At 47.4% G+C, this 25,974-nt stretch overlaps 1 long non-coding RNA gene across 1 annotated transcript; it reads left to right on the forward strand.

Moving 5' to 3' along the window:
* Positions 1-23: 23 nt before the first annotated feature.
* On the forward strand, positions 24-24,985 carry LOC123384229. Its single transcript, XR_006594957.1, has 2 exons — positions 24-844; positions 24,641-24,985. It is a non-coding gene; the product is annotated as an uncharacterized LOC123384229 (long non-coding RNA).
* The last annotated feature ends 989 nt before the right edge of the window (positions 24,986-25,974 follow it).

Consider the following 25,974-nt stretch of genomic DNA (forward strand, 5'->3'; position numbering starts at 1 on the left):
TAATGATTTTCATACCCATTTTCCATCTGAGGAAGCCAAGGCCTAAGGTCACACTGTTAATAAGTAGCAGAGCTGAACTTCTAAAGCAGCACGGTCTGACTCAGTCTGACCAAAGTGCACACTTGTTTCCAAAAGTACCTCTCCACAGGTTCCCAGACGCCATCTTAAAGACTGCATTAAACCTCGTAAATATAATTAAAATTTTCAAATAAATACATATTTGTACATGCAACCTGATTTCCAAGTGAGTCACCAATACAGCACGTCAACTCTCTTCTCCAAACACTGACACCCGTCCCCCTAAATGAGCAAGGGCAGAGGTAGATTTTAGGGTGTGCTGTCTTTTACGAAAATGACATCTAAGTGAAGGCATGGCAGCTGACTAATCTGTTCAGAACTCCTTCTCAGAGATTTCTCAAATCCTTTAAGTCTGTGGACCTAGCCCCACAATGAGAAGAGAAATCAGCTACAGAACTCCCGAGAGCTCCACCCTAATGTCCTCACAGGGAGCAGAGTCAGAAGTGAAGTTTTCTGTGTTGTTTCAGAAAGCGAAATGTACAAGCAACAGGAGCAAGTGACTGCAAAATCCGTTCCAGTACAGGGTAAGGAAGGATTTCGTAACCATCACAACAGGCCAACAGTGGATGCGGCCGTCTTGATCGGTACTGAGATGCCTGTCACTTACAGGATTCAAAAAGCAATGAGTGACGCATCAGACCTGCTAGAGAAGGGATTTTTGCATAAAAATAAATTCTGTGACTCTCCACCGTATGCTTTGCATTTTTGCTCCTCATTGGTAAGACCAACCCTTGACGTGGCCTTAGGGGAGGACATCCCTCAGATGGTAAGTTCTACGGTTCAAATTCACTCTGCAATTGTAGTGTTTGGGTGTGAAACGGGTTAGTTTCTGAAGGTTTGGATTGGAAAGACCATCCATCAATTGGTTGGTCCTAATTAATTTTGCTTGAAAACATCTGACACGTTAACAAAAGTAGCAATTAAAATTGAATGGTGGTGTAATCACCATCTCAAATATTTAAACAATGTGATTATATAATATCTATCAACAGAGTAAAAAAAAAATACACCCAGGGAAATAGACGTGAAGGGAAAACAAATATTGCTTCAGGGGCTGGAAAATGCAATTTCTTCTTATGCCTCCCAGATCTTCAAGGCACAAGACAATAAGACAAGCTCTTGCTGGCCCTCTTCGTGCTGACTTCTGACAGCCAGAGGCCCCACACCTTGGGTACTTAGAGCTGAAGTATACCCTGCAGTTGTCTGCCTCGATCATAATCAGACAAAGGATGTTCTGTGTTTTCCCTTTATGTCAGTCTGCGTGGGGTCCTCCAGATCATCTTCTGAGCCCGGGGCTGAAATATTGGGGTGGCGGGGAGGTTCTGATTCAGCCCAGGACAGATTTATTGAGGGCTTACTCTGCACCCACTGAAACTTCCAGATCGCTCCAGACCTTATTTCCTAAAAGGAAAAACAAAAAAACAAAAAAACAAAACGCTACCCCCACCTATTTGACGCTCACAGGCATTGCCTCCTGGAATCTCAGAGATACACCACATCCAACGTGTTCCAGACAGAACTCCTTATCTTTCCCCTCAAGCCGGCTTCTCCTGTTGAATTCCGTCTTTCACTGAGGGTACCGCTTGTGACCCAGATCAGAAACCTGGCAGTTAGGCTCACCTCCTCCTCTTTCTTTATCTTGTATCTTTGCAGTGACCATTTTTATTATTTCTACTTCCACCCAGGGCTTACAGAAGGCACCAGAATGTCCGTGCCTTATCTGATGCTAGCTCTACTTTGGGCTAACCCTAGGACTTAATGGGAAGGGCATACTTGTCCTGGATGCTGGTGGCTCTCAGTCTTTCTGTACCAGTTGGTAAGAAGTCACAGTGCCCCCCCAAGCGCGACCCCCTTGGCTACCACTTCAGCCCCTTCCTCCAGAACACCAGGGGCCTGCAGCGACTTGAGGCTGCAAAAGGTCGGGTTTGATTGGCTGGTGCCTAGGTGAGACCACTTATCAGTATTTGGCCACCATGTTTATGGTTCATGGATGGCTTACCTGCTAGGACCAAGTAAGTCCTATGCCTGAGACCCACTATATTTTAAGGGGCCCACAATAGTGACTTTTAAAATCAAAAGGAGGGGCGCCTGGGTGGCTCAGTCAGTTGAGCATCCAACTACGGCTCAGGTCATGATCTCACCGTTCATGCGTTCGAGCCCCCTGTCAGGCTCTGTGCTGACAACTCAGAGCCTGGAACCTGCTTCAAATTCTGTGTCTTCCTCTCTCTCTGTCCCTCCCCCACTCATGCTCTGTCTCTCAGAAATCAATAAACATTAAAAAAATAATTAAAAATAAAATCAGAAGGGAAGAAACTTGAATATAATAATACTGAATAATATATAAAAATGAATTGTGCCTGGCTTACATTTTTCCTTATACCGACATAGCCATAAAATATAATAATTAAGTATTTTGAGTGGGCGGAGCCTACAAGAACAAAGGTCTCCTCTCTGTGAATGCGGGATTTTATTTTATCATGACTTTCTTTGTGCACTTCCTTCCTCTTTCCCTCACTTTCCTGCCACCCACATTTGCTGACCCCCCCCGTGGGTGCCAGGGGTGGGGGTTCAGAAATGAGGAAGGTACCCCCAGCCTCAGGCGTGTTCTCAGTCCCGAGAGGATGAAGACACATGTCACCAACAGTCCCGTGTGGTAGGCGGCCCAGCAGAAGCCCGGGATGGCCCAGGAGAGGCTCGCTCTGCAGGAGGGAATTGGGGAAAAGCCTCCCCAAAGAGTTGATGCTTGAGCTCCAAGAGGTTCACACTTTGGCTTCCCAGCTGAACTTCCCTCTCACCGCAGCAGGAAGGCACAGCCTGGGGATGATTTCTGCGGTTGACCTTCTCCCCCAGCGACTGCGGGTGCCCACCCTTCTGGTCGCGGTGTCTGTCCAAGATGAGCCCCTTTGAAACGCCTGGGCTGTGGAGAGTGTCTGGACCTGGACGGAGGCTGGCTCCAGGGTGAATCATCACCCCAGAGAACCGCCACTCCGCACCTTGGAGGATGGAGCCCACGGCAGCTGCGAAAAAGCCAGCCTCCTGAGGGCGTGGGAGAAGCTTAGCCAGAGGTGCTGGGATGTGTTTGACCGTGGGGGCTTCTGTGATCCACCTTGTTCCTCGCTGCCCTCCCGTCTGCCCAGCACAGTCAGCGGACTGTGTTTAGACCTTGGCCAGAGGGAAGGCAGGTGTGTGGATGGGTGGCCAGGCATGACAGTGGCCTGTATTCCAGCTGCTCTGAGGACCCCCGCCCCGCCCCCCTCTCCTCACCCCCACTCCACAAGAGCCACAAAGGCTGTGCTGACCTTACACGATTCCTGTGTGTTCACACCTCTGGGCTACCCCTTCTCTAGTTCTGAAGGTTGACTTGGCCATCAAAGCCCTCAAAGTTCTTCAGTGAAAGCCAACTGTATCCCGACTGAATTACTCAAAACTTTCCCTGTGTTCACAAAACGCACAACGAATTTATAAAGGTATGTGACGGTTCTTAAATATTTTGCAATGGCCTGTGTCTCATTGCATGCATGCGCCTTGCTCCCTAGAAGGACCGCTTTGAGAGCAGGGACCATGTGTGATCTTTGCCTCCCCAGAGACCAGGCCGACCCATCAAGGAAGTTTATTCTCAGCAAATGCTTATAAATGACTTACTCCTATGGGGGCCTAGAAGTGCAGGGGATCCCGGAGCAAGTTGCTCATGCTTTGTTTGCCAAATTCTGCCTGTAGTTTGCCTGTTCTTCCTTGGAGCAAACCAGACAATCAGAAGGAAGTAGGATTCCACTACCGGCAACCGGGACAAGTGCCTCTTTCCCATTATATTCTAGCGTTAGCCCAGAGTAGAGCTAGCATCAGCTAAGACCTCACAAGGCTCCAGGAAGGGTAACATGATCCTCTATCAGCAACAGGTAAGCCGGGAACCCCGCTCTTCCTCGACCTTGAGGCATGACAAAGATGCCCTTCCCAAGGACTCGTACCGCTCTCCCGATGGGAAAATCTACTCACCCTCGAAGAACCATTTCAGATATCAGTTCCTCTGGGAAGCCGTCCCGAGCTTTGTCAGAAAGAGTTAATTGTTTCTTCCTCTGGATTTTCCAAATACCTCTCTCCTGCCTGTGTCACGGTGTTCGGCACATTTATTAAAATGATCCCCCCGCCTATCTGGTTTTTTTCCACTATGCCAGACGCATATGGCAGTTACTTCTGGGAGCAATGATTTAAAAGGAGACAGACTACAAAACACCCAGAAGAGAGCAACCAGGGGTGAGGAAGGACCTGGAAACCCATGCCCCATGAGGTGACCATATGTTGTGGTCGGCCCGGGACGTTGCTGGTTTACGCATGTTGCCTCGGTGTAATTATTAATAGCACTCACTCTCACTCTCCATAAGTTTGGTCCATAACATATACAGTCACCCTATCAAGAGGAAGAAGTAAAGGAATCAAAGTTGTTCAAACCAAAGGAGTTTGGGGGGAACCCATGCCTATCTTCAGATATCTACAGGGTCATGGGCAAGGTGTGGCCAGGGTGTTCTGTGTGGCCTCAGAGGGGACCTAGGACCCATGGTCCAGGATGACGTAACGACAGCCTTTCCACCATCTGTTTTGTTTACTGTTTTGGGTACCAGGACTTGGCACCGTTCCTGGAATACATTAATCTTCTGATAAATATTTGGGGGAGGAAAGCAGGAGAGGAAAATCTCCAACAACTGAGCTCAACACATTTGAAGGCCAAGTGCCGCGGTCAACGCCAATGCCCACCGGAGAGGCTGAGAGGCTCCTCGCGGGAGGTGGTAGGGAGGCGTTGTGGGCTGCCTTCCAAAAAGAGACACGTTGAGGTCCTAACCTCCAGTACCCCCAAATGCAACTTTCTTTGGAGATAGGGCTGTTGCAGGTGTAAGTAGTTAAGATGAGGCCATACTGGAGTAGGACGAAGCCCTAATCCAATAGGACTGATGTCCTTATAAGAAGACAGCCGTGCCCAGACAGAGACGCACGGGGAGAACCGTGTGACAAGAAAGGCGAAGATTGGAATCACGTAGCTGTAAGCCCAAGAAATCCCAAATGTTGCCAGCAAACCACCGGACGCTGGAAGAGACGAGGAAGGTTTCTCCTCTACAGCTTTCAGAGAGAACGTGGCCCTTGCCAGCACTGTGAGTTCCGACTTCTAGCCACCGAACTATGAGAGCATATATTACCATTGTTTTAAGCCACTCCGTTTTGGGTGCTTCGTGATGGCCACCCTGAAACACTCAGAAAGAATATGCCTTGGGAGGGTAGGTGAGGGTAACAATCCCAGGGGTCTCTGTCACAGTGGATTGGCTTGACTTTCATCCATCTCTGAGCCTGACTGGAGTGATGGGTTTGCCTGATACACTGCACAGTCCCACGGAGTGTCCATCTAGCTCTGGACAGGTGGCCTGCACCAGGGAGCAGAGCACAGGCTCACCAAAGCCAAGTGCAATGCCAGTGTCCTAAGACCCCCTTCTCTGTCCAGCTGGCCATGGGTTGGGAGCTCTTTGACTCCCAGAATGTCACGGCTTGAGCAAGTTCACAAAGGTAACCAAGTTCACCCCCTTATTGGCAACCCAGGCCCGGGAAGGGGTGGGGGGCACCTGGACCCTAGTCGCTTCCTTCTGCACACACTCCAAGTTTATTTTCACTAAGGATTTCTGGAAAGGAACAGCACACTGTTTAGAGTCTAATGAGTACTCAGTAAGCACTGAGTGAATGAATGAATAAATGAATGAATGAATGAGTGAAGGAGTAAAGTGACATTCAAGCTGAGCTTCTTCGGCTTGGTGGAGTGTGTTCCTGGCAGAGGGAAGAGCACTGAAGGTGCTCAGAGGTCAGACGGGGATGGTCAGGACAGAAGTTCAGCGTTGTGGGGGGGAAAGAGGGCAGAGTGAGAAAGGACCCTGGAGAGGAAGCAGCGTCCTGGGTGTGGTGCTCAGCTCAGGGTGTTCTCAGCCTGATCCAGTGCCAGTCCAATGCCACTGACACCTGTGGACAAGGACTAAAGGGGACAAGGACAAGTGTCTCCTTCCCATTATATTCTAGGGTTATCATATTGGGCTCATCATTAAGTCAGTTGCTTCAAATTATTATTAGTCGACAGGTAAATATAGCTGTTTCATATTAACCACATGTCTGGGTAAGAATAATTGTACATCTCTGAGGAGGGGAAGAGAGATATAGGGCTTCTCTCAAACAGCCTCGGCTAGCTTCTTTACCGCTGTGACATCCGTTGAACCCCAGAACAACCTGATGCAAGGATTACTCACTCCATTTCACAGGTGGGAAAACTGAGGCTGGGAGGACCTAAGTAACTTACCCACCGTCACCCAGGTAGTGACCCAGGATTCAAACTTAGCTCTTCTGACTCCGAAGGCTGCCTTCTCTCTCCTGGATTACACTGTCCCCTCCTAGATTTCTGGCTCGGACTCTACGGGGGTGGGGGACAAGAAGAGTGGTGTCCTTCAGGAGGTCTTTGCCCTGGTGTTTGAAGGTGCTCCTGGGCAAGTCAGGTAGCAGCTTTTCCGAGTCTCATCTTCTTTATTTATTTATTTATTTATTTATTTATTTATTTATTTATTATTTTTTTTTTCAACGTTTATTTTTTATTTTTGGGACAGAGAGAGACAGAGCATGAACGGGGGAGGGGCAGAGAGAGAGGGAGACACAGAATCGGAAACAGGCTCCAGGCTCCGAGCCATCAGCCCAGAGCCCGATGCGGGGCTCGAACTCACGGACCGCGAGATCGTGACCTGGCTGAAGTCGGACGCTTAACCGACTGCGCCACCCAGGCGCCCCCCGAGTCTCATCTTCTTTATTCAAAATGGGACTGGTGATTCCAGCCCTAACAGTTTCACTGGGTAGAAGAATGTCTCTGAAGAAGTTCGGTAGACTACGCTACCGTACCTCCGGGATTTGACACGGAACCACGCCCCAAAAAGAGGGTATTTCTTTCTGGCCCTTCACTGTGTGCTCTGAAATTCTGGAACGGAGGTGGACTGTAGGACTTCTGTCCCCCATCCTATCCTATCCCCAGCTCTGCTCTAGCCCTAGAGGAAAGTCCTGAGGGTGGAGCGGGAAGAACCAAGCCCCCAGAAGGGACGCCAGGACCTCCTGCTTCTGTGCGGATGGTAAGCACACCAGCCACACAGAGCTCTCCTGGGGCACAGAGCTGGGAGCTCAGCGCCGAGAGGCAATCCATCCTTGGTCATCAACCGCCTGGCCTGGCGGTAGACGTTCTGGACTGCCGGTGGCAGTCCTGAGAGTTCTAGAACTCCAGGATTGGCCGAGAGTGCCAGGACGCGCCGGGGGGAAGCAGGTCTGCGCGTGGCACTGTAGACCGTACCCGCTGCGGAAGCAGGCACAGGGCCGTCAGGGAACTCATTTCCTGTTCACTGTACTGGACTCCGTGACGGATGGCAAGCCCTTGAGCTTTACAAGTAAGGCCCGTATCATAGGCTGGGTCCCACCGCTGACTTGACCAGGTTGCTTAATCTAGTCGAACCTCCATGTCCCTTTCCAGACACCGGGGATAATTTGGGCACCCGTCTACCTCCTGCAGTCCTTACAAGTATTGTAAATGAGACCTGCACAGTGCCTGGCCCATGACTGGCAGCGAAGGGCAGTCATTATGAATTTATAACTACCACCATAGGGGCCACATAGTAGGTGCTCAATAAAAACATAAGGAATGGAAAATAAGGGCAAAATGCTCCCTGTCAGTCCCATCTGACTTCCACCCAGCGCCGGGGACGGGAGGGGGAATCCAACATATCTGATGTTTAGAAACGTCACATCCAAAAATGTCTGCTTTCAAGTCGCCTTGCGTCGCTTTCCTGCAGCTGTCAGAGGTGGGAAGTACTTAGTAAATGTGGCCAGCTTTTCGGGAGATGGGTCTGTGGGGGAGAGAGCTCCTCAGATGAAGAAGATAACAGACCGAACCAGTGGCCCCATCCAGTGATTATGCCATCTGGCACAGCAGCCTAAGTGAGGACACATTTCCCTTGTACCTGACAATGACATCTTTTCAAAATAAAATACGTCGAGGTTGAGAAGTTTATCTTGGCGGAGGACTGTACCATTAACTCAAGATTAAACGCATCCTGTCCAAATTCTTTTGCTACTTGTAATGGGCCTCGGGCTCTCGGCCTCCAGATGTTGATTCTATGGATGCCTCGCGAGGAAAGGAAGCTAATTGTTTTTTGCATTACAAGGGTCCAAAGTGGGGCTATGGTAGATATCCCCGTGCACCCCCCAAAACCCCTTCGGGACCAAAGTGCTCATTCCTCCAGCTACCAGCAATGTCTCCAGCTGAGCAGCCCCCTCACACACACCACCCTTGGCTGAAGGTCATTGCCACGTTCAAAGTTACGGCCCTTCCCAGGAGGCAGCTCAACCCAATATTTGGCTGATGCAGAGGTACCAAAGACCAGTGCCCCTGCTTTGGTCTGGGAAGCTCCAGATTTCCCCCGGGATATTAGCTGGGTCCTTGTTGCAAAGACGCTAGGGTTCAACTTCTCTGGCTAACTTCCTTTACTGCCCCCCACCCCCGCCAGGGGTTGATCAAGAGAACGTTCACGAATAAACTCACTGCCCACACATGCTTTGAGAAGCCCACCCTGCTGGGGATTTTCACTCGCCAGCCAGCGGCCACGAGGACCCGGCACTGTGGTGGAGCCCCGATTGCCCAAGGGTGCTGTGCCATAGCTCCAAGCCCCATGATGAACTTGGATGGGATACCCATGGACAGGAATGTCCTGGGAGTGCAGTGTCTCAGGTCTTTAAGAAGCTGGCCGTGGGGAGGAGCAACAGAGCAGGACAGGCTGTTGCTGAGAACCACTGATGCATTTGAGAAAGACCGTGGAAGGCTGGAGATGACTAATCAATAAGGTCAAGGGTGACTGCCCTAGTGTTCTCTTGGTAGCACATAGAGACAATGATCTCCTGTAACCTGAAGGCACAAAAGGCCGAGTATCAGGTTCAAGACTTAATTCTAAGGTAGTGGGGGCTCCAGAGATGATTAAGTTCTCAACTCCAGGGAGTCTGCTGTGGCAAGGTCAGGGTCCTTGTGCAGGGGGCCAGCATGGCTCAAGTACCCTCTCCTGAGGGTCCGCGGGCATCGTGCCTCACACGTGCTGTTCCCAAGAACGCTCGCCCATCATCCTCTAACACTTTCAGGGTCACCTTCCCAGGGAGCCCCGCATCAGACAGACAGGCCCTCACGGCCATCCCGAGGCCAGACGCTCTGCTCCTCTGTCTGTCCCCAGCTTGTCATTCAGGGCTCGGCTCAAACACTGCCTCCTCGGAGGCCCTCCCTGACCACCTCTGCTCCGCCCATGCCCGGTTGTCCATCACGTCGCCCTGTTTCCCTGGGTGCACAGCCCTAACAAGCACCTGAAACTACTCACTCATTTATTTCATTCTTCAGATCTCTCTCTCTCAAGTGTAAGTTTACAGAGACCCAAACTAGGGTTCAGTGTCCTGTCTGGGTGCCATGGAAGTATGTTCAAAAGGGAAAAAAAATGGGTGACTCAGTCGGTTGAGCATCTGACTTCAACTCGGGTCATGATCTCGGTTCGTGGGTTCGAGCCCCGCCTTGGGCTCGCTGCTGTCAGTGCAGAGCCTCCTTGGGATTCTCTGTCTCTCCCCCGCTTGCGCTTCTCTCAAACATAAAAAATAATAATAATAATGATAATAATGAGGGAAGGATAGAAAGAAGAGAAGGGAAGGATGAAAGAGTTGTGCGTTCAAATTCTGACTTTGGTAAGCTTACAACGATTCCTTGACCTCTCTTGGCTTTTGATTCCTTTTCTGTCAAAAGGGGATACGAATTATTTTTGGAATTCGGTGAGGTAATATGTGGGAAGGACCCATTTTCCAGCCCTTCCCCTGGAAACTTCTGGAATGTTCTCTTCAGAATAGCACTCAACTCCTGCTCCTTTCCCTTCTCACTCACTTTGTCCCCCTCTTCGCCCTCGCTTCCTTCTGAAGGAGAAATGTCCAGAAAATTGAAGTTTCCAAATGGGAGAGGTCAGGCTATCTTATACCCACCTTTGATGTGTGTGTGTGTGTGTGTGTGCGTGTGTGCGTGTGTGTGTGTGTTGGCGGTGGGGTGTGGGTGCGCACGCGCATGCACATGGGGGTGGTGCCATAGGGCTCGAACCCTCACCGCAGCAGCGGCCCCAGGCCCTCGGGCAGCCGGCCGCACCCTGGAGCGGCCGTGGCGGTTCCCCAGGGAAGGCTGGCCTGGGCGCTGCAGACCAGGAGCCCGGCCAGCTGCCCGCGACTCGGGGATTTTCCATCCCGGTTGCGACTTTCTTTTCAAAGTCTTTTCCTCTGCCTTCCTGAGAATTGTAAACAGGATGGGTTTTGTTCACTTGCATTTATTGACTCACTTTTTCTTTTCTTTTTTTTTTTAAACGAAAGTAATAAATAGACTTGGGGAAGCTCTGGACGGGTACAAATAAGGAGGGGAAAGTAGGCAAGCCTGCCATTTTCATCGGTACGGGTGTTCTCCCGGGATTCTTTCCATACATTTCCTTAAATTTAATTTTGTTTTGTCGAAGGGATATTTACAGGTAGTTTCAAAAGCCATAGATTATTGGCTCTGACCACAACCGGCAGTCTCCTGCCTCAGTTTCTTCGCTGCCCCGGGGCCTCCTTCCTAGAAGCAACGGCTTTTCCTTCCCTGGGCCGCATCTCTGCCGGCCTCCCTGCATCTGCCTCCGTGATATGTGCACATCGCCGTTTCCCCCAGCTTTACTGAGACGTAACTGACACCCATCACTGTGTGTGTGAGGTGTACAGATTTTGATTTGACCCCCGTATACACTGCGGAATCAGGACCACGGGAAGATTAGTTAACACACCTGTGGCCTCACCTGACTATCCTCTGTCTTAATATATCACTCTGAGATTTTTGTCTTTTGACTCCTTGGTCTGGGAGTCGAGATTTGGGGCCTCTCGTGGGCTCTCTCCCCAGCTACTAGACGGCACATCAGTTCCCACCTCTTTCTTTCCATTCCTCCTGGCATTTGAATTTGGCGAAATAATGTTACATCTTTTTCTTTTTTTTAATTTTTTTTTTTAATGTTTATTTAGTTCTGAGAGAGACAGAGACAGAATGCGACTGGGTTAGGGGCAGAGAGACAGGGAGACACAGAATCCGAAGCAGGCTCCGGGCTCCGAGCTGTCAGCGCAGAGCCCGACACGGGGCTCGAACTCAGGAACCGAGAGAGCACGACCTGAGCCGAAGTCGGATGCTCACCCGACTGAGCCACCCAGGCGCCCCAATCATGTTACATCTTTACGTGTATGCAAGTACGTTTAGAATAGAGCCACTTTTTACACTCCCATTAGATTTCCTACCTGATGCAACTTTTTGGCCCCCTTGCAATTAATAATTGCCTCCTTTTGTTTACTTAGCTCAGTGAATTTTGTCTACCTTGCTCTATGTATCTAATTCATGCCCAAACTCTCCAATGGAACGGTATTTCCTTAGGGTTTCAATTAGTGCATTCAAATACACAAAGGAAGTATGTCTTTCATTTGTTTCTGGAGCATTCCACCCTCTTGTTCGGATCTGGCTGACAGTGCAGGGCTGGGTCCCAGGCCTTCGGTCTACCCCTTGCCTGGCACCTCCATCTCTTGTGTTTCCTATCTCTTGTGTTGGATCCCCCAAATCCTATATTCCAGGTCTTTTTAAACAGGGCTTTATGCCCCTTTTCTTTCTAACAGCTTTATTGAAGTGTAATTAACAAACAGCAAACTTAGCGCATTAAAATGTACAACTTGATAAACTTTGACATATGTAAGTTTTACATGGCCGTGATCAAGGTCCCGAATATATCCATCACCTCAAATTTCCTTGTGCCTCTTTGTAATCCCTTTCTTCCGCTTCTTTCCAATGCCTACACAACCACTGATCTGCGTCCCGTCACTGAAGGGTACCTGGAATTTTCCAGGATCTATCATAAACGGAGTCACAGAGTATGTATTTGTTTGTAACTCATTTTATTTGCTCAGCATTATTATTTGGAGGTTTATTCATGGTGTTGTCTGTATCAACAGCTTGCTTTTTTTGTTTTTGTTTCTGTTCTGTTTGTTTTTGCGGAATAGTATCCCATCATATAGATGGAGGACATTTGTGTTGTTTCTAGTCTTTGGTTATCAAAAAATAAAGTTTCTAGCAACATTCATGTGAAAATTATTGTATGAACATATGCTTTCCTTTCTCACGGGTAAATAGCCAGGAGGGGAAGGATTGGGTCCTAGAGGGTTTTTTTAATTGTTGTTTTGTTTTGTTTTTTGCTGTTTTTTTTTTTTAAGAAACTGCCAAATTGTTTTCCAAATGGTTTGTAGCACATTACCTTCCCACTAGCAATGTTGATAAATAAACTTTAATATGTTTAATAGGCTCTATTGTTCTACATTCTTGCCACTATTTGGTACAGTCATTTTAATTTTAGACATTCTCTCAGATGTTTAGCGGTATCCCACTGTGGTTTTAATTTCTTGTAGACAACATATAGGTGGGGTCTTGTTTTTTAATCTACTGTCTGTAATTAGGGCATTTTATTTTATTTTATTTTATTTTATTTTATTTTATTTTCAACGTTTATTTATTTTTGGGACAGAGAGAGACAGAGCATGAACGGGGGAGGGGCAGAGAGAGAGAGGGAGACACAGAATCAGAAACAGGCTCCAGGCTCCGAGCCATCAGCCCAGAGCCCGACGCGGGGCTCGAACTCATGGACCGCGAGATCGTGACCTGGCTGAAGTCGGACGCTTAACCGACTGTGCCACCCAGGCGCCCCTGTAATTGGGGCATTTTATTTATTTATTTATTTATTTTTTAACGTTTATTTATTTCTGGGACAGAGAGAGACAGAGCATGAACGGGGGAGGGGCAGAGAGAGAGGGAGACACAGAATCGGAAACAGGCTCCAGGCTCCGAGCCATCAGCCCAGAGCCTGACGCGGGGCTCGAACTCACGGACTGCGAGATCGTGACCTGGCTGAAGTCGGACGCTTAACCGACTGCGCCACCCAATAATTGGGGCATTTTAAAAACGTTTATTTATTTTGAGAGAGAGAGAGAAAGTGCACATGAGCAGGGTGGGGGCAGAAAGAGAGGGAGAGAAAATCCCAAGGAGGCTCCAGGCTGTCAACACAGAGCCCCACACAGGGCTCGATCCCACGAACCAGGAGATCATGACCTGAGCCGAAATCAAGAGTTGGACGCTTAACCAACTGAGCCACCCGCACCCCATTAATTGGTGCATTTAAACGGTGACTTTCAAAGTGATCATTGATAGAGCTGGGGATTAATATTTACCGTGTTTGGTACTGTTCTCTATTTGTTACCCTGGTTCTTTGTTTCTCTCTTTCTTTGACTCCACTATTTTTCTGCCTTTTGTGGTTTTAACTGTTTATATGATTCATTTTCTCTCCTTTCTTTTTTATTTAATGTTTATTTATTTATTTTTGAGAGACAGAGAGAGAGAGGAAAGGGGCAGAGAGAGAGAGGGAGACACAGAATCTGAAACAGGTTCCAGGCTCTGAGCTGTTAGCACAGAGCCCCACACAGGGCTCAGACTCACAAACTGTGAGATCATGACGTGAGCTGAAGTCGGGCACTTAACCGACTGAGCCACCCAGGTGCCCTCCTTTTTTTTTTTTTTTTTACTACTTTTAGCCAATGCCTTTAGAATTTGCAATATACATTTATAACTAATCCAAGTCTACTTTCAAATAACTCTACACCACTTCCCAGGTAGTGTACCTTATAATAACAAAATAATCGGAATGTCTCCCTCCTATCTCTTGAATAGTTGCTATCACTCATTTAATTTATATATAAGCATTTTATATATATATATAATTTATATATAAGCATTTAATTTATATATAAGTATATATATATGCATACATAATCAAATATATTGCTGGTATTATTATTTTGAATAAACTTATCTGTTAGATCAACCAAGAATAAGAAAAATAAACATATTAAAGTTTATTTATTTATTTATTTATTTATTAATTTTGAGAGAGCAAGTGGAGGAAGGGCAGAGAGAGAGAGGGAGACACAGAATCTGAAGCAGGCTCCAGGCTCTGAGCCATCAGCACAGAGCCTGATGCAGGGCTCGAACTCATGAACCTTGAGATCATGACCTGGGCCGAAGGCAGATGCTCAACTGACTAAGTCACCCAGGCGCCCCAAGAAAAATAAGCATTTTAATTTTATCCCCACTTATTCCTTTTACAATGTGATGCTTTTTCATGTAGACCTGAGTTTTGATCTTTTACATTGCCAGATGAATGCTAGAACTGGCATGTCAATTCCTACAAAAAAAAAACTTCGCTGGGATTTTGATTGAAAGTATGCTGACTCTGTAGAGACTCAGTACGAACTGAGACTCAGTACAAACTAGACCATTAAGAATATTGAGTCATTGGATGCATGAACTCATATCTTTCTCCACGTATTCTGGTCTTCTTGGATTTCTTTTAGTGATATTTTGTAGTTTTCAGTGCATAGATCATGCACACCTTTTGTCAGATTTATCCCTAGGCGGTTAGTATTTTTGATGTCATTGTAAATTATATTGATTTTTAAATTTTAATTTGATTCTTTATTGCTAGTCTATACCAATACATTAATTTTTGTACGTTGACCTTGTATCCTGCAAGCCTGTGAAACTCAGTAGTTCTAGCGGCTTTATTACAGATTCAAAAGGATGTTCTGTGGGGGTGCCTCGCTGGCTCAGTTGGTAGATTATCCGACTCTTGATCTCAGGGTTGTGAGTTTGAGCTCCACATTGGGTGTAGAAATTACTTAAATAAATAAGACTTTTTTTTTTAAAGAATGTTCTGAATAAATGATTATGTCACCTATAAATAAAAACAGTTTTATTTCTTTCTTTGCAATCTAGATGCCCTTTAATTCTTTTCCATGCAGGGGCTAAAACCTCCAGTATAAATGCTTCGTAGAAATGCTGAGAGGGGACATGATTACCTTGAACCTGATCTTAGGAGAAAAGCATTCAGTCTCCGTGTGAGGGTGATTTTGGGGGTCTTGTGGATGCCTCTAATCTGATTGGAGAAATTCCCCCCTATTCCTAGTTTGCTGAGACTTTTTATCACCCGTTTCTGAAGGTCAGAAATGCCGAAGCAGCTTAGCGGGGCAGTTCTGGCTCAGGGTCTCTGATGAGGTTGCAACCCAGCTGTCTGCTAGGGCTACAGTCTTGGAAGCTTTGACTGAAACCAGAGAATCCGCTTCTGAGCTCACCAAAAAGCTGTTTGCCGGAGGCTGCAGTTCCTTCACCACGAGGGCCTCACCATGAGGGCCTCTCCATAGGAGGCTCACTGTGTGGTTTCCCCCAGAGCCGTTGATCCCAGGGAGAGAGAGAAAGAAAGAAATGCCACCCTGCCTTGTACAACCTAGTCTGCGATCACACCATCACACCTGCCTCATCTTGAGTAACTCACTAAGCCCAGTCCACGCTTAATGGGAGCGGCTTATATGGTGGCGTGAACACCAGAAGGCAGGTCTCGATGGCGGCCATCTTGGAGGCTGGCTGTGACAGAGCGTTCCCGACTTTTACATTTAATGTGATTATTGAGGTGCTGGGGTTCAAGCGTATCATATTACTATTTGTTTTCTATTTCCCTCACGTGCTCTTCATTCCACTTTCCCCTTTTTCCGAGCTCTTTTGAATTTCACTGTGTATTTCTTGTTACTCCATTCCAATCCCTTTGTTGGTTTATTAGCTATACTTCTTTGTTTTGTTATTTTGGTTGTTGCCTTGTAGTCCCCAGTATGCATCTTTAACTTTCTACATCTACCTTCAAGTGATATTACACTACTTTGTGTGTAAGAACTTTACAACAAAATGTTTCCATGTCTTCCCTCTAGGACTTGGTGATGATATTCTCACATTTTACTTCTATATATGTTATCGACGTCATAATACATTCTTAATATTTTTACTGTAGTCTTATCTTTTAAAGACATTTCCATAATAATAAGTCTGTATATTTATTTGTAACTTTTATTTAGCTGGGTACTGGATATTTTTACATTCTTAAAAGCATTCTTGAATTCTGTTCTGGGTTGAGGTTAAATTACATGGAAACAATCCCTTTGGGTTTTGCTTCTAATCTTTCTTAGACTGGAACAGAGCAATAGTTAAGTCTAGGGTTCATTTTTCCCCAACACTGGGGCAAAACACTGCTTAGTCTGCTGGCAGATGCCTCCGGAACCATGGGACTGTGCAGTCTGACAGGGGCCAGCCCTCTTCTCTCTAACCCTACAATGGCTCTTCCCCTGACCCTGGCTGGTTTTCATGGGAAAGTGCTCAGCTCAACGCTGCGAGGAGACCTTCTTCAGATCTCTAAGATTCCCCTTTCTGCAAAATGCTTTCTGCTCAAGTGTTCTACCCTGTGAATGCCAGCTGCCTTGGTTTCCCCAGACTTCCAGCTCCATCTCTGGGTATCACCTGCTTCAGCGTCCCTGCACAGCACCCCATCTTCCATCTCCCGGGGTTCGATGGCCTTCGTTATCTGGGTGTCTAATATCCCGAGGGCCATTGTTTCCTATATTTTGTCTCATTCTTTGTTTCAGATGGGACCGTATATCTGGTCCCCACTCCCCCATCTTCGCCATTGTCCGTGTCTGTCACGTCCTTGACTCTCTCATTTTGGCCGAGGACATTCCCCAGAAACTTTCCAACGGAGGGTTCATGAGAGATGAGTTTTTGAGATCTTCAAGTCTGAATTTTTTTCTAAATTTACATCTAATTGATAATTTAGAAGAGTATTATACTGTCTATTTGGAAAATATTGTCCCTCAGAATTTTTAACACACTGCTTCCATGTGCTTTAGTTCCTAGCTTTCTGGTTATCTTTGTTCCTTGGTTTTCTCTTTATTCTTACTATTATTGAGTTTTATAACAAGGCCTCTTTTTTCATACATTGTGTTGGGCCCTCGAAGGACCCTTTCTATTTAAAAAACAAAACAAAACATCAGATCCTTTAGCTCTGAGAAATTTTCTTTTGTGATTTCTCCGGAAGTTGACTCTGGACTTCCTAAACTTCAAACAAACATCTCCTGATTGGTCTGGTTTTCCCTTTGTCAAATTGTTTTGGCTCCCGTGTCATATTAGAGACTTTCCGCACAAATGGTACGATCTTTGGCTGCACATCCCTGTTTAAGTCTGAGGCCCTAAGCAGCTTTGTGCAAATATATGAACCTTGCTGACTGGTAGGCTTTATTATAACGTGATCACGCAGGGACCTGACTGGGTCTTTGGGTAAACGTGCAAATGTTAATATTTATAGATTGGTTTTTTTTTTTTGTCTTGTTTCCATCGGTTCATTTCTGCACCGATGGTTGCTCCGTTCTCTTGCCAAAACGTGCAGGCGGAGACGTGGTGTAAGCGACGTGCTACTGTTTGTGGAGTCAAGCAGAGACGGGAGCCCAGGGGTAGGCGGTGGAATCAGTCTGCAGCTGTATAAATTTTTCATGTTGTCCCCTTGCTTTCTAGAGCAAACGGCGTCCTGTTTTCAGCCGTGCCTGGCATCTCCACTGCCCTCTGCTGTGCCATGTCCTCTGCCCTCTGCAACTCAACTTCTTTAGGGAGCAGACTTTCAGCATCGTGCCAATCGTGCCAAAATGGGCACATGAGGGCTGGGTGGGCAACTAGGGGGCGGGGGGGGGGCCTCTAACTGCCCCTTAAGAAGTCTTTTCACCAATTCTCGAGTTTTTAGCCTCATTCCGACCCCTCACCTCCTGGGAGATCTGGGGCTTCCAATTTGGAGCCTTTCCATAGTTGTAGGGTTCATATCAGCTTATTTCTAGTTGGCCTACTGAAGTTAGAACTCACGTTTCTCCTCTCAGCCAGATCCAATTAACCCATCTGCTTTGTGCTTTTAAAGATTTGTTGCCATCTCTTGGCTGCTATTGTCTCTTCTCCAGTAGACTCGGCCTACTGAAGAAAGTTAGATTCTTCTTCTATCTCCTAAGCCTGTTACCACTAAGCCCTATTTTCCAGCTTCTAAAATGTCATGGGTATCTCTTGTTTGCTGTAAGTCTCTTCTTCTGTTCTCTCTGTCCTTGTGGCCTGTGCCTTTTACATTCCTTTACTATCATTTTAGTGGGATTCCAGGAGGGAGTGGAGATAATGTGTGTGTCCACGGGGCATGCACAGGAAAGAGAAGGCAGGGGTCCAGACAACCAGTCTGGGAAGTGTGGGAACCTGCAGTGGTCAGGCAGATCAGAATCCATCCCGCTGGCCAGAGCTTGCTGACTTCCACTGACCAGTCAGGACTAGCTCGAGGAGGAGCGAGGCAGAGACTGCCGATGAATCACGAAATACTTGAATCCTCTGTCCCCTAGACGCCGCTGTAGGAATTCATTTAGTTTATTCCACGTCTAGGTATTGGCGGGCCAGCCGACTCCAGAATCCCCACTCCTGACCACTTTGATTTGTTCTATATCAAGCGAGATCAGAGAAGCAACCTTAGCTGTTACCTTGTCCCTCTTTTGAGATCTCATACTAGCTTCTCTCCTCGAGCAGCTCGGAGCCCAGTGGCCAGAGCCCTTGGGTCCTGGCTATGTTAACAAAGGTTTGATATTAAAGCCGATGAGGGGGGAGGAACTACTCGCTAATCTAGGTTTTCTGGTGGTGAACTTTAGCTGAACAATGCCCCTTTGATCTTCGGAAGCAAGCTGCAGAGTCCTGCCTACTTGGGGCTTAGACCAGGCTGTTGAGGTCAGTTGGAGGCCCTATAGAGGCCAGTTTCCTTAGCTGCAGGTTGGAGTGATTTGCATTTCAAAGGTTCTAAACAACAGCCAAAAAAAAAAGCACATTGGAGAAAGATTACTTCTAATTCCTAAGGACTCAAAAGGGTTTGGTCACCGTTGGCCACCCAGCGGAAGCCTGTCCAAGGGTGAGTTTTAGGGTGAAATCAGAGAAGGTGAAATAAGAAAAGGTAAAAGGCAGCCAAGCACGGGGACGATGTGAGACATGGGGAGGTTGAAATGAGGGGGAGAGAAAGCAGGCAGAGCTAAGATCATTTAGAAGTTCATGTTAATATTTTACTGCATTTCCATCAGTTTCCTTTCCTTTCCAATGTAAGAGCAGGAAGGAACTTTCATCATTTTCTGGCTGGACCCCTTGTTTCACCAATGGAGGAACTTAGGTCCAGAAAGCCAGATATCTTGTTTATGGCCCACACTTGGGCCACTGAGCCAGGATTAGAAACCAAGTGTCCAATCTCTTCGCCCTGGATTCTTCCCTCTGCAACTCAACCATCCTGGGACACTACGGGCATTAGAACAAGCTGGCCCATTTGGCTTTGGAACCTGTTATGATGAGGCACAGAGGACATGAATTATGGGGAAGAGGTCTAGAATGTCTGTGCCTTCGATGTCTCGTTTCGCATTTATTTCAGAAGTTTTAGAATTTCCACAGTGACTCTGAGAGGAATATGCATTAGGAGCCTTAGAGAAACATATCCTTTAACCTAGCAGATGCACTTCCAAAAATTTGTTCTCCAAAACTCTCGCCAAAAGAATGATTCTCAGTTGTTTTTGGTTTTTCAAAGCCAAAAAATTAGAAAGAAACATCCAACATTAGGGGCAGAGTTGAGTAAATTTTGACATATCCATATAATTGACAACCCCATAACTATTAAAGGGATTTTATGGACCATGTTTAACAAAATAGAAAAGCATCTGACATAAATATAAATGAAGAACGGATGTTATAGAAGAGAATACAATGTGTGTGTTATTTTTGGATAAATGATACATACATGAATACACAAATAACCAGAAGTATATGTAAAAGTGTTTATAGTAGGAATCTTGGGTAATAGGATTGTTGTCTCTTTGTATTTTTCTATATTTTTCATATTATCAAAAGGAATGTATGTTGCCTTTCCATGAAATAAAAAAGTTTAAATCCTTCTCAGAGTGACAATAAACTGCCAAAGAATATAACAGGACAAATTTTGACTCACTCTACTTCTATAGAAGTGTGGATCTTCTAAGTATCAACTCATTAACACCCTCATAATAGTAATTCTTCCTACAAATCCTGCTAGATCAGCCATTTTGTGCTGGCCCTACACTCAATTTTTTTAAAAAATCATTGTACTGGGGGTGCCTGGGTGGCGCAGACGGTTAAGCGTCCGACTTCAGCCAGGTCACGATCTCGCAGTCCGTGAGTTCAAGCCCCGCGTCAGGCTCTGGGCTGATGGCTCAGAGCCTGGAGCCTGTTTCTGATTCTGTGTCTCCCTCTCTCTCTGCCCCTCGCCCGTTCATGCTCTGTCTCTCTCTGTCCCAAAAATAAATAAACGTTGAAAAAAAAAATTAAAAAAAAATCATTGTACTGAACTGTTGTGTTTTTTAAAATCACAGAATAATCCCTATCTTAATGAAAAATGTTTTAAGCTCTGAAACAAAACCAAATCATGAGACATCTTGGCTTCCAATTTTATTTTAATTTTTTAAAAATGTTTATTTATTTTGAGAGAAAGAGAGCATGAGTAGAGGAGGGGCAGAGAGAGGGAGACACAGAATCTGAAACAGGCTCCGGGCTGCGAGCTGTCAGCACAGAGCCCGATGTGGGGCTCGAACTCATGAACCGTGAGATCATGACCTGAGCCGAAGTCAGATGCTCAACCAGATGAGCCACCCAGGCGCCCCTTGGCTTGCAATTTTCAACAAAGATACATACAACTGTCCGCATTGAGCGACTTCGAAACAAAGCCTGCAATATCAATCTTGACAAACTTTGGCTGGTTTTACCTCGTAGGTTTCAAAACAAAGAGAAATAAGAATTTACAAGAGGCAACTCTCTGAGGTCTGAAGCCAAATGTTGCTCAAACAAAACCTAGTTAGTGAATTTGTGGGGTGAGCATATCACACAAACCAGGATACTCTTGAAAGGCAACAGTCAGAAATCAGGACTGCCTGGAACAAAATGGGACTTATGGTCGACCTCTGAATTTGCCTTCTTTTTACAGACATTTCTGAGAGGCGATGCACTGTTGAGAGAGTGCTGGAATGAATGCCCTGGGAGGACAGCCACTGGTTTGCCTGATGGGGAAGCTGAGGCACAGGGTGGGGAGGAATTAACTCCAGGCCACCCTGAAATGGGGCCAGAGGCAGCCCCTAATAGTAATCCAAAGCTGAATGCCTTTTGTTCATAGTTTTCTGTGAAAGAAACAAAATCCTTTTACCAAAGGCCATGCAGACGGGCGCTAAGGCTTTCAGAGGAGAGGAGGCAACACAGAGAAGCCAGAAAGAGATCGCCAGAAAGACCTGGCTTTAGGGGCACCTGGGTGGCTCAGTGGGTTGAGGGTCCTACTTCAGCTCAGGTCATGATCTCGCTGTTCCTCAGTTCGAGCCCCACAGTGGGTTCTGTGCCGACAACTGGGAGCCTGGAGCCTGCTTCGGATCCTTGGTTTCCTCTCTCTCTGCCCCTCCCCCACTTGTGCTCGTGCATGCGCTCTCTCTCTCTCTCTCTCTCAAGTATAAATAAATATTAAAAAGAAAAAGAAAGAAAGAGAGAAAGAAAGAAAGAAGAAAGAAGAAAGAAAGAAAGAAAGAAAGAAAGAAAGAAAGAAAGAAAGAAAGAAAGAGAAAGAAAGAGAAAGAAAGATCTGGCTTTAAATCCCAACTTTATTTCTCTGGCTTTATGACTTTTGGGGGTAGTCACTAACCACTCTGAACCTCCATTTCTTCATCTTAAAACTGGAAGGGTAACGAGACCTCACAAGGTTGTATTGCTACATATTGGGTACTCTATAAGTGATAACCATTTTTATTACTCAGTTTGTACATTGACGTTGCTTTGTTTTTTTAATGTTTATTTTTGAGAGAGAGAAACAGAACATGAGTGGGGGAGAGGCAGAGAGAGAGAGAGAGAGAGAATCCAAAACAGGCTCCAGGCTCTAAGCTGTCAACACAGAGCCCAAGGTGGGGCTCTAACTCAGGAGCAGTGAGATCATGACCTGAGCTGAAGTAGGACGCTCAACCGAATGAGCCACCCAGGCGCCCCTGACATTGATTTTTAATTGGGGTAAAAAAATACGTAAAACATAAAACATGAATGTCGTTTGCCATTTTAACTATTTTTGTGTGTATAGTTCAGTGGCATTAAGTACATTCACATTGTTGGGTGACCATCGCCACCATCCATCCCCCAAACTTTTCATTATTGCAAATGAAAACCCCATATCCATTCAACATCCACGCCACATTTCCAGCCCCTCGTTCCAGCCCTCCCCCCGCCCCCCCCCCCACCGCCACCGGCAACCAACATTCTACTTTCAGTCGCTGTGAACTTGACCATTCTAGGGACCTCATCTAAGTAGAATCAAACACTTGTTCTTTTGTGTCCGATTCACTTCACTTAACATAATGGCTTCAAGGTTCATTCGTGTTGTAGAGATGTGAGAATTTCTTAACTTTTTAAGGCTGAATGATGTTCCCTTGTACGTGCATACCATATTATGTTTATCTATTCGCCCCTCGATGATATTTGGTTTTTTTCATTTATTTATTTATTTATTTATTTATATCCCAGTTAGTTAGCATATAGTGTAATGATGATTTCAGGAGTAGATTCCCGTGATTCATCCCCGATGTGTAACACCCAGTGCTCCCCCTGACGAGTGTTTTCCTTAATGCCCCTTCCCCGTTTAGCCCATCCCCCCACCTCCAACCCCTCCAGCAACCCTCCGATTGTTCTCTGTATTTAGGAGTATTTATTTGGGTTATGAACCTGGATATGCAAAGAGCTGTTCCAGTCCCTGCTTTCAATTCTTTTGTGTATATCCCCAGGAGTGGAGTTGCTGGTCCATATGGGTGTGTATTCCTATTACGCGATGCTTTTTTCATGACCTCGGACAGGTCACTAAACCTTTCTGAGCCTCGTTGGAAATCATAACTGTCTCAGGCTCTCCCATGAACGTAACCTACTGTATGTGTAATGATGGTAAATAATCATGCTGGTTAAAAAAAAAAAAAATTAGTTGGTTGCCCCAGGGCTGTGAACAGGTTGAGGTGACCAAAAAGCACTTGTCCTCGTCAGGAGGCCTCAGCTGAGCTCCTCTTTGCCCTCGCAAAATCCCACAGTTCCAGAGATTTCCACCTCCCAGCCCTCACTTCCCTTCAGCAGATCGTTTAGTAATATTTTAAACGCTCATTATTCAAGGAACCCTGCGGTGGTTCCTTCTGTAAAAGCAAGCCTCCGTTGGAGGAAATAACAAACTCTAAATTACTTGTAATAAATTAGAGCTTTGATGTAAAAAGTTCTGACCTCCGTGTGGGACTTCACAGTTTACAGGAGGCTCTCGCCTGTGCTAGTCTGAGTCATCTGGTGTTTACGGGCGGGAGCCACGGAGGGAATCTTTGACACCAAGGAAGTTGGGTTGACTCTTGCGGCAGAAAATACGACTTCGGAGACCCAAAGCCCTGCCTTCGTCTTCCTTCCCTGTTACCAACTCTGCAACCTTAACTAAGTTACTTCTCCTTCCTGGGCCTCAGTTTTCTTACCTGGAAAATGGAGATGGTCCCTACCTCGTGCAATAGTTGCCAAGAGGAGATAGGCTAGAAGGGCTCGGCACAAGGTAGGGAGTCCAAGCAGGCTGTTCTGCTCCAGAATGAGCATTACAGTCAATATTCATATGAAATCTCAGAAACCATGTGCTGGAAGTAATTGTTTTCGTGAGGGTGTCAGACCAGCAAAAGGGAAGTTATTTTTTCCTGCAGAAACGTCTGTGAAAAAAGGCCTTCCACGACCATCCACGGATGGCTCTCAAGCAATCCCCTGTGTTCTATCTGCTCTGGCGAGCTGACTTCATTTTCCTATTACCGCTTTCCCCCTTCCGCCTTTGTTACCTGCTCTTTATAACGAGAAAGTACAGACTTCCACAGGCAGCAAGATTTTTTTTTTAAGATGGCAACTGTATTCAGTCTGATGCAAATTGTGTTCCCTGAGCGATGGCTTAATGTATAATCTCAAGGTAAAAGCTAGAAGTGGTTTTCTATGGCAGCGGCTGTTCCTGCCTCCATCAGTTGGAAGGACACAGGTCATGCCGTCTTTTTGCACTTTATGGAAACCTCGCATTCTTCAGATTCCCTCGGCCCTCTAGATAGGCAGCCCAGGGACCACTGTCCGGATTTACAGTCTGAAAACCGACTTCCAGAGAGGTGAGGTCAGTTGCCCCAGGAGACCGGGCCGATCGGTGGATAAGGTGGTGTCTTCTCTCTCCGCACCAGCTCTGTGAGCCCCAGAGCTGGGGGTGTCCTCGGGTGGGGTGGGCCCTCTTTCCTGTCCCGGTCCAGGACCACCCTAGCAGCCTCCAGTGGGGGACCCGCTATCCAACTTCAGTCAGGGACAGGCTGTGGGCAGAGGGGCCCCTCAGGGGGCCGGAGGCTGAGAGCTGGAGAGAGGGGTTGTTCCAGGGAAGAGCCTTGTTTATGGAAGCAAGCAGGTCCTCAGTTCATTGATAAAAAATAACTGTCATTCTTGATGTTTCAGAGGCAATTGTACAGCGCCTGGGGAGGCAGCCGGCCGCCTAGAGGCCTCGGTGGAATTCCTTGGTTTTGGAAATAGCCTGGAGAACAAAGCACCCTTATCTCTGGAGAGGCAGCTGAGATTCTGTGGGCTCCTGCTCCCTCGGGGCTTGGCTTGCCCCGTCGTCCAGGGGCCACCATCTGGGCCCAGAAGCCTGATGGGGGGGGGGCGGTCCACAGACTAGCTGGCCACCCACCTTGGCACATAGGGTATTTGGTATCCCCTAGGCATGTTGGATAAAGACAGGTAGCCCTCTAAGCCTCACTGTTCCCATCTGTGAAATGGGGATAATAAAAGTACTCAACGCAATCCTGCTGTGTGTATTGAGTGAGCGCCGTCAGCAAAACAGCCCGGCAATGTCAGAATGTCCAGTGGGTCGGCAGCGGTCACTACTTCGGCTCCGGTTCGTGGGGGAGAAGGGAGGGGGGCCCCATCTTCTGCGTTAACCCCAGCAGACCTCCCGCGCGAGGCTGGCCTCGAAGGGCACCGAGCACGGGGCCGCACGGGAGAAGGAACGAGGGCCTACAAGGTGGAGGGACCCACAAGGGCGAAGGCAGCACGGAGACAGGGCCAGGTGGAAGGGTGGACAGCAGAGCAGGCTGCCTGCTGGCTCCCAGGCCCTCTTCCTGGCTCTGTGCTCAGAGCCGAGCGGACAGCTGCCCCCCCTGCCCCTCCTGCCTCCCAAGCTCGGGTCACAGCGGGAGTGGAAGGGCGCACTCAGCCCGTCAGCTTCAAACCTCCGGCTGCGGAGACGGCGGTGCAGCAAGTCAAAGGCACGCTCCTCATGCTTCGCGTGCACACGAATCTCCTGGGACTAGTAACCCGCCCTCTGTAGGCCCGGCTCTGAGAGTCTAAACACGCCCAGGGAGGTCGTGGCTGCTGGCGTGGGTTTGTGGACCACACTTGGAGTAGCTGGTTGAGGAGGCCCTTAGCAACACTCCCGGGGCTTCTGGTCCCCGGGACCCATGGTGGGTGGGTGGAAACGGTTCTTTGTTACCTGCCCGTCGTGTGTGCGTGCGTGCGTGTGTGCACGTGTGTCCCTGCTTTTTAAACGTTTGTGTCTGTGCCTCTCTCCTGTTGCTCTCTCTTTTTCTCTGATTCCCGCTCTCTGCCTCCACTCCTGTTTGTCTGGGCGTCTGTCTGTCTGGCCGGGTCTCTGTGTCTGTCACCTGGGTCTCCAACCTAACTACAGGGTGCTCGGGTCTTAAACGCCGTCTGTCCCCTAGACCGCCTGTTGGAAAGTTCTTCTGGGCTCTGGCTGACGAGGGGGGCTGTCACGTGGCAGGGAGAGGGGCAGA

Source organism: Felis catus, chromosome A3, assembly GCF_018350175.1.
Source record: "Felis catus isolate Fca126 chromosome A3, F.catus_Fca126_mat1.0, whole genome shotgun sequence".
NCBI classification, from domain to species: Eukaryota; Metazoa; Chordata; class Mammalia; order Carnivora; family Felidae; genus Felis; species Felis catus.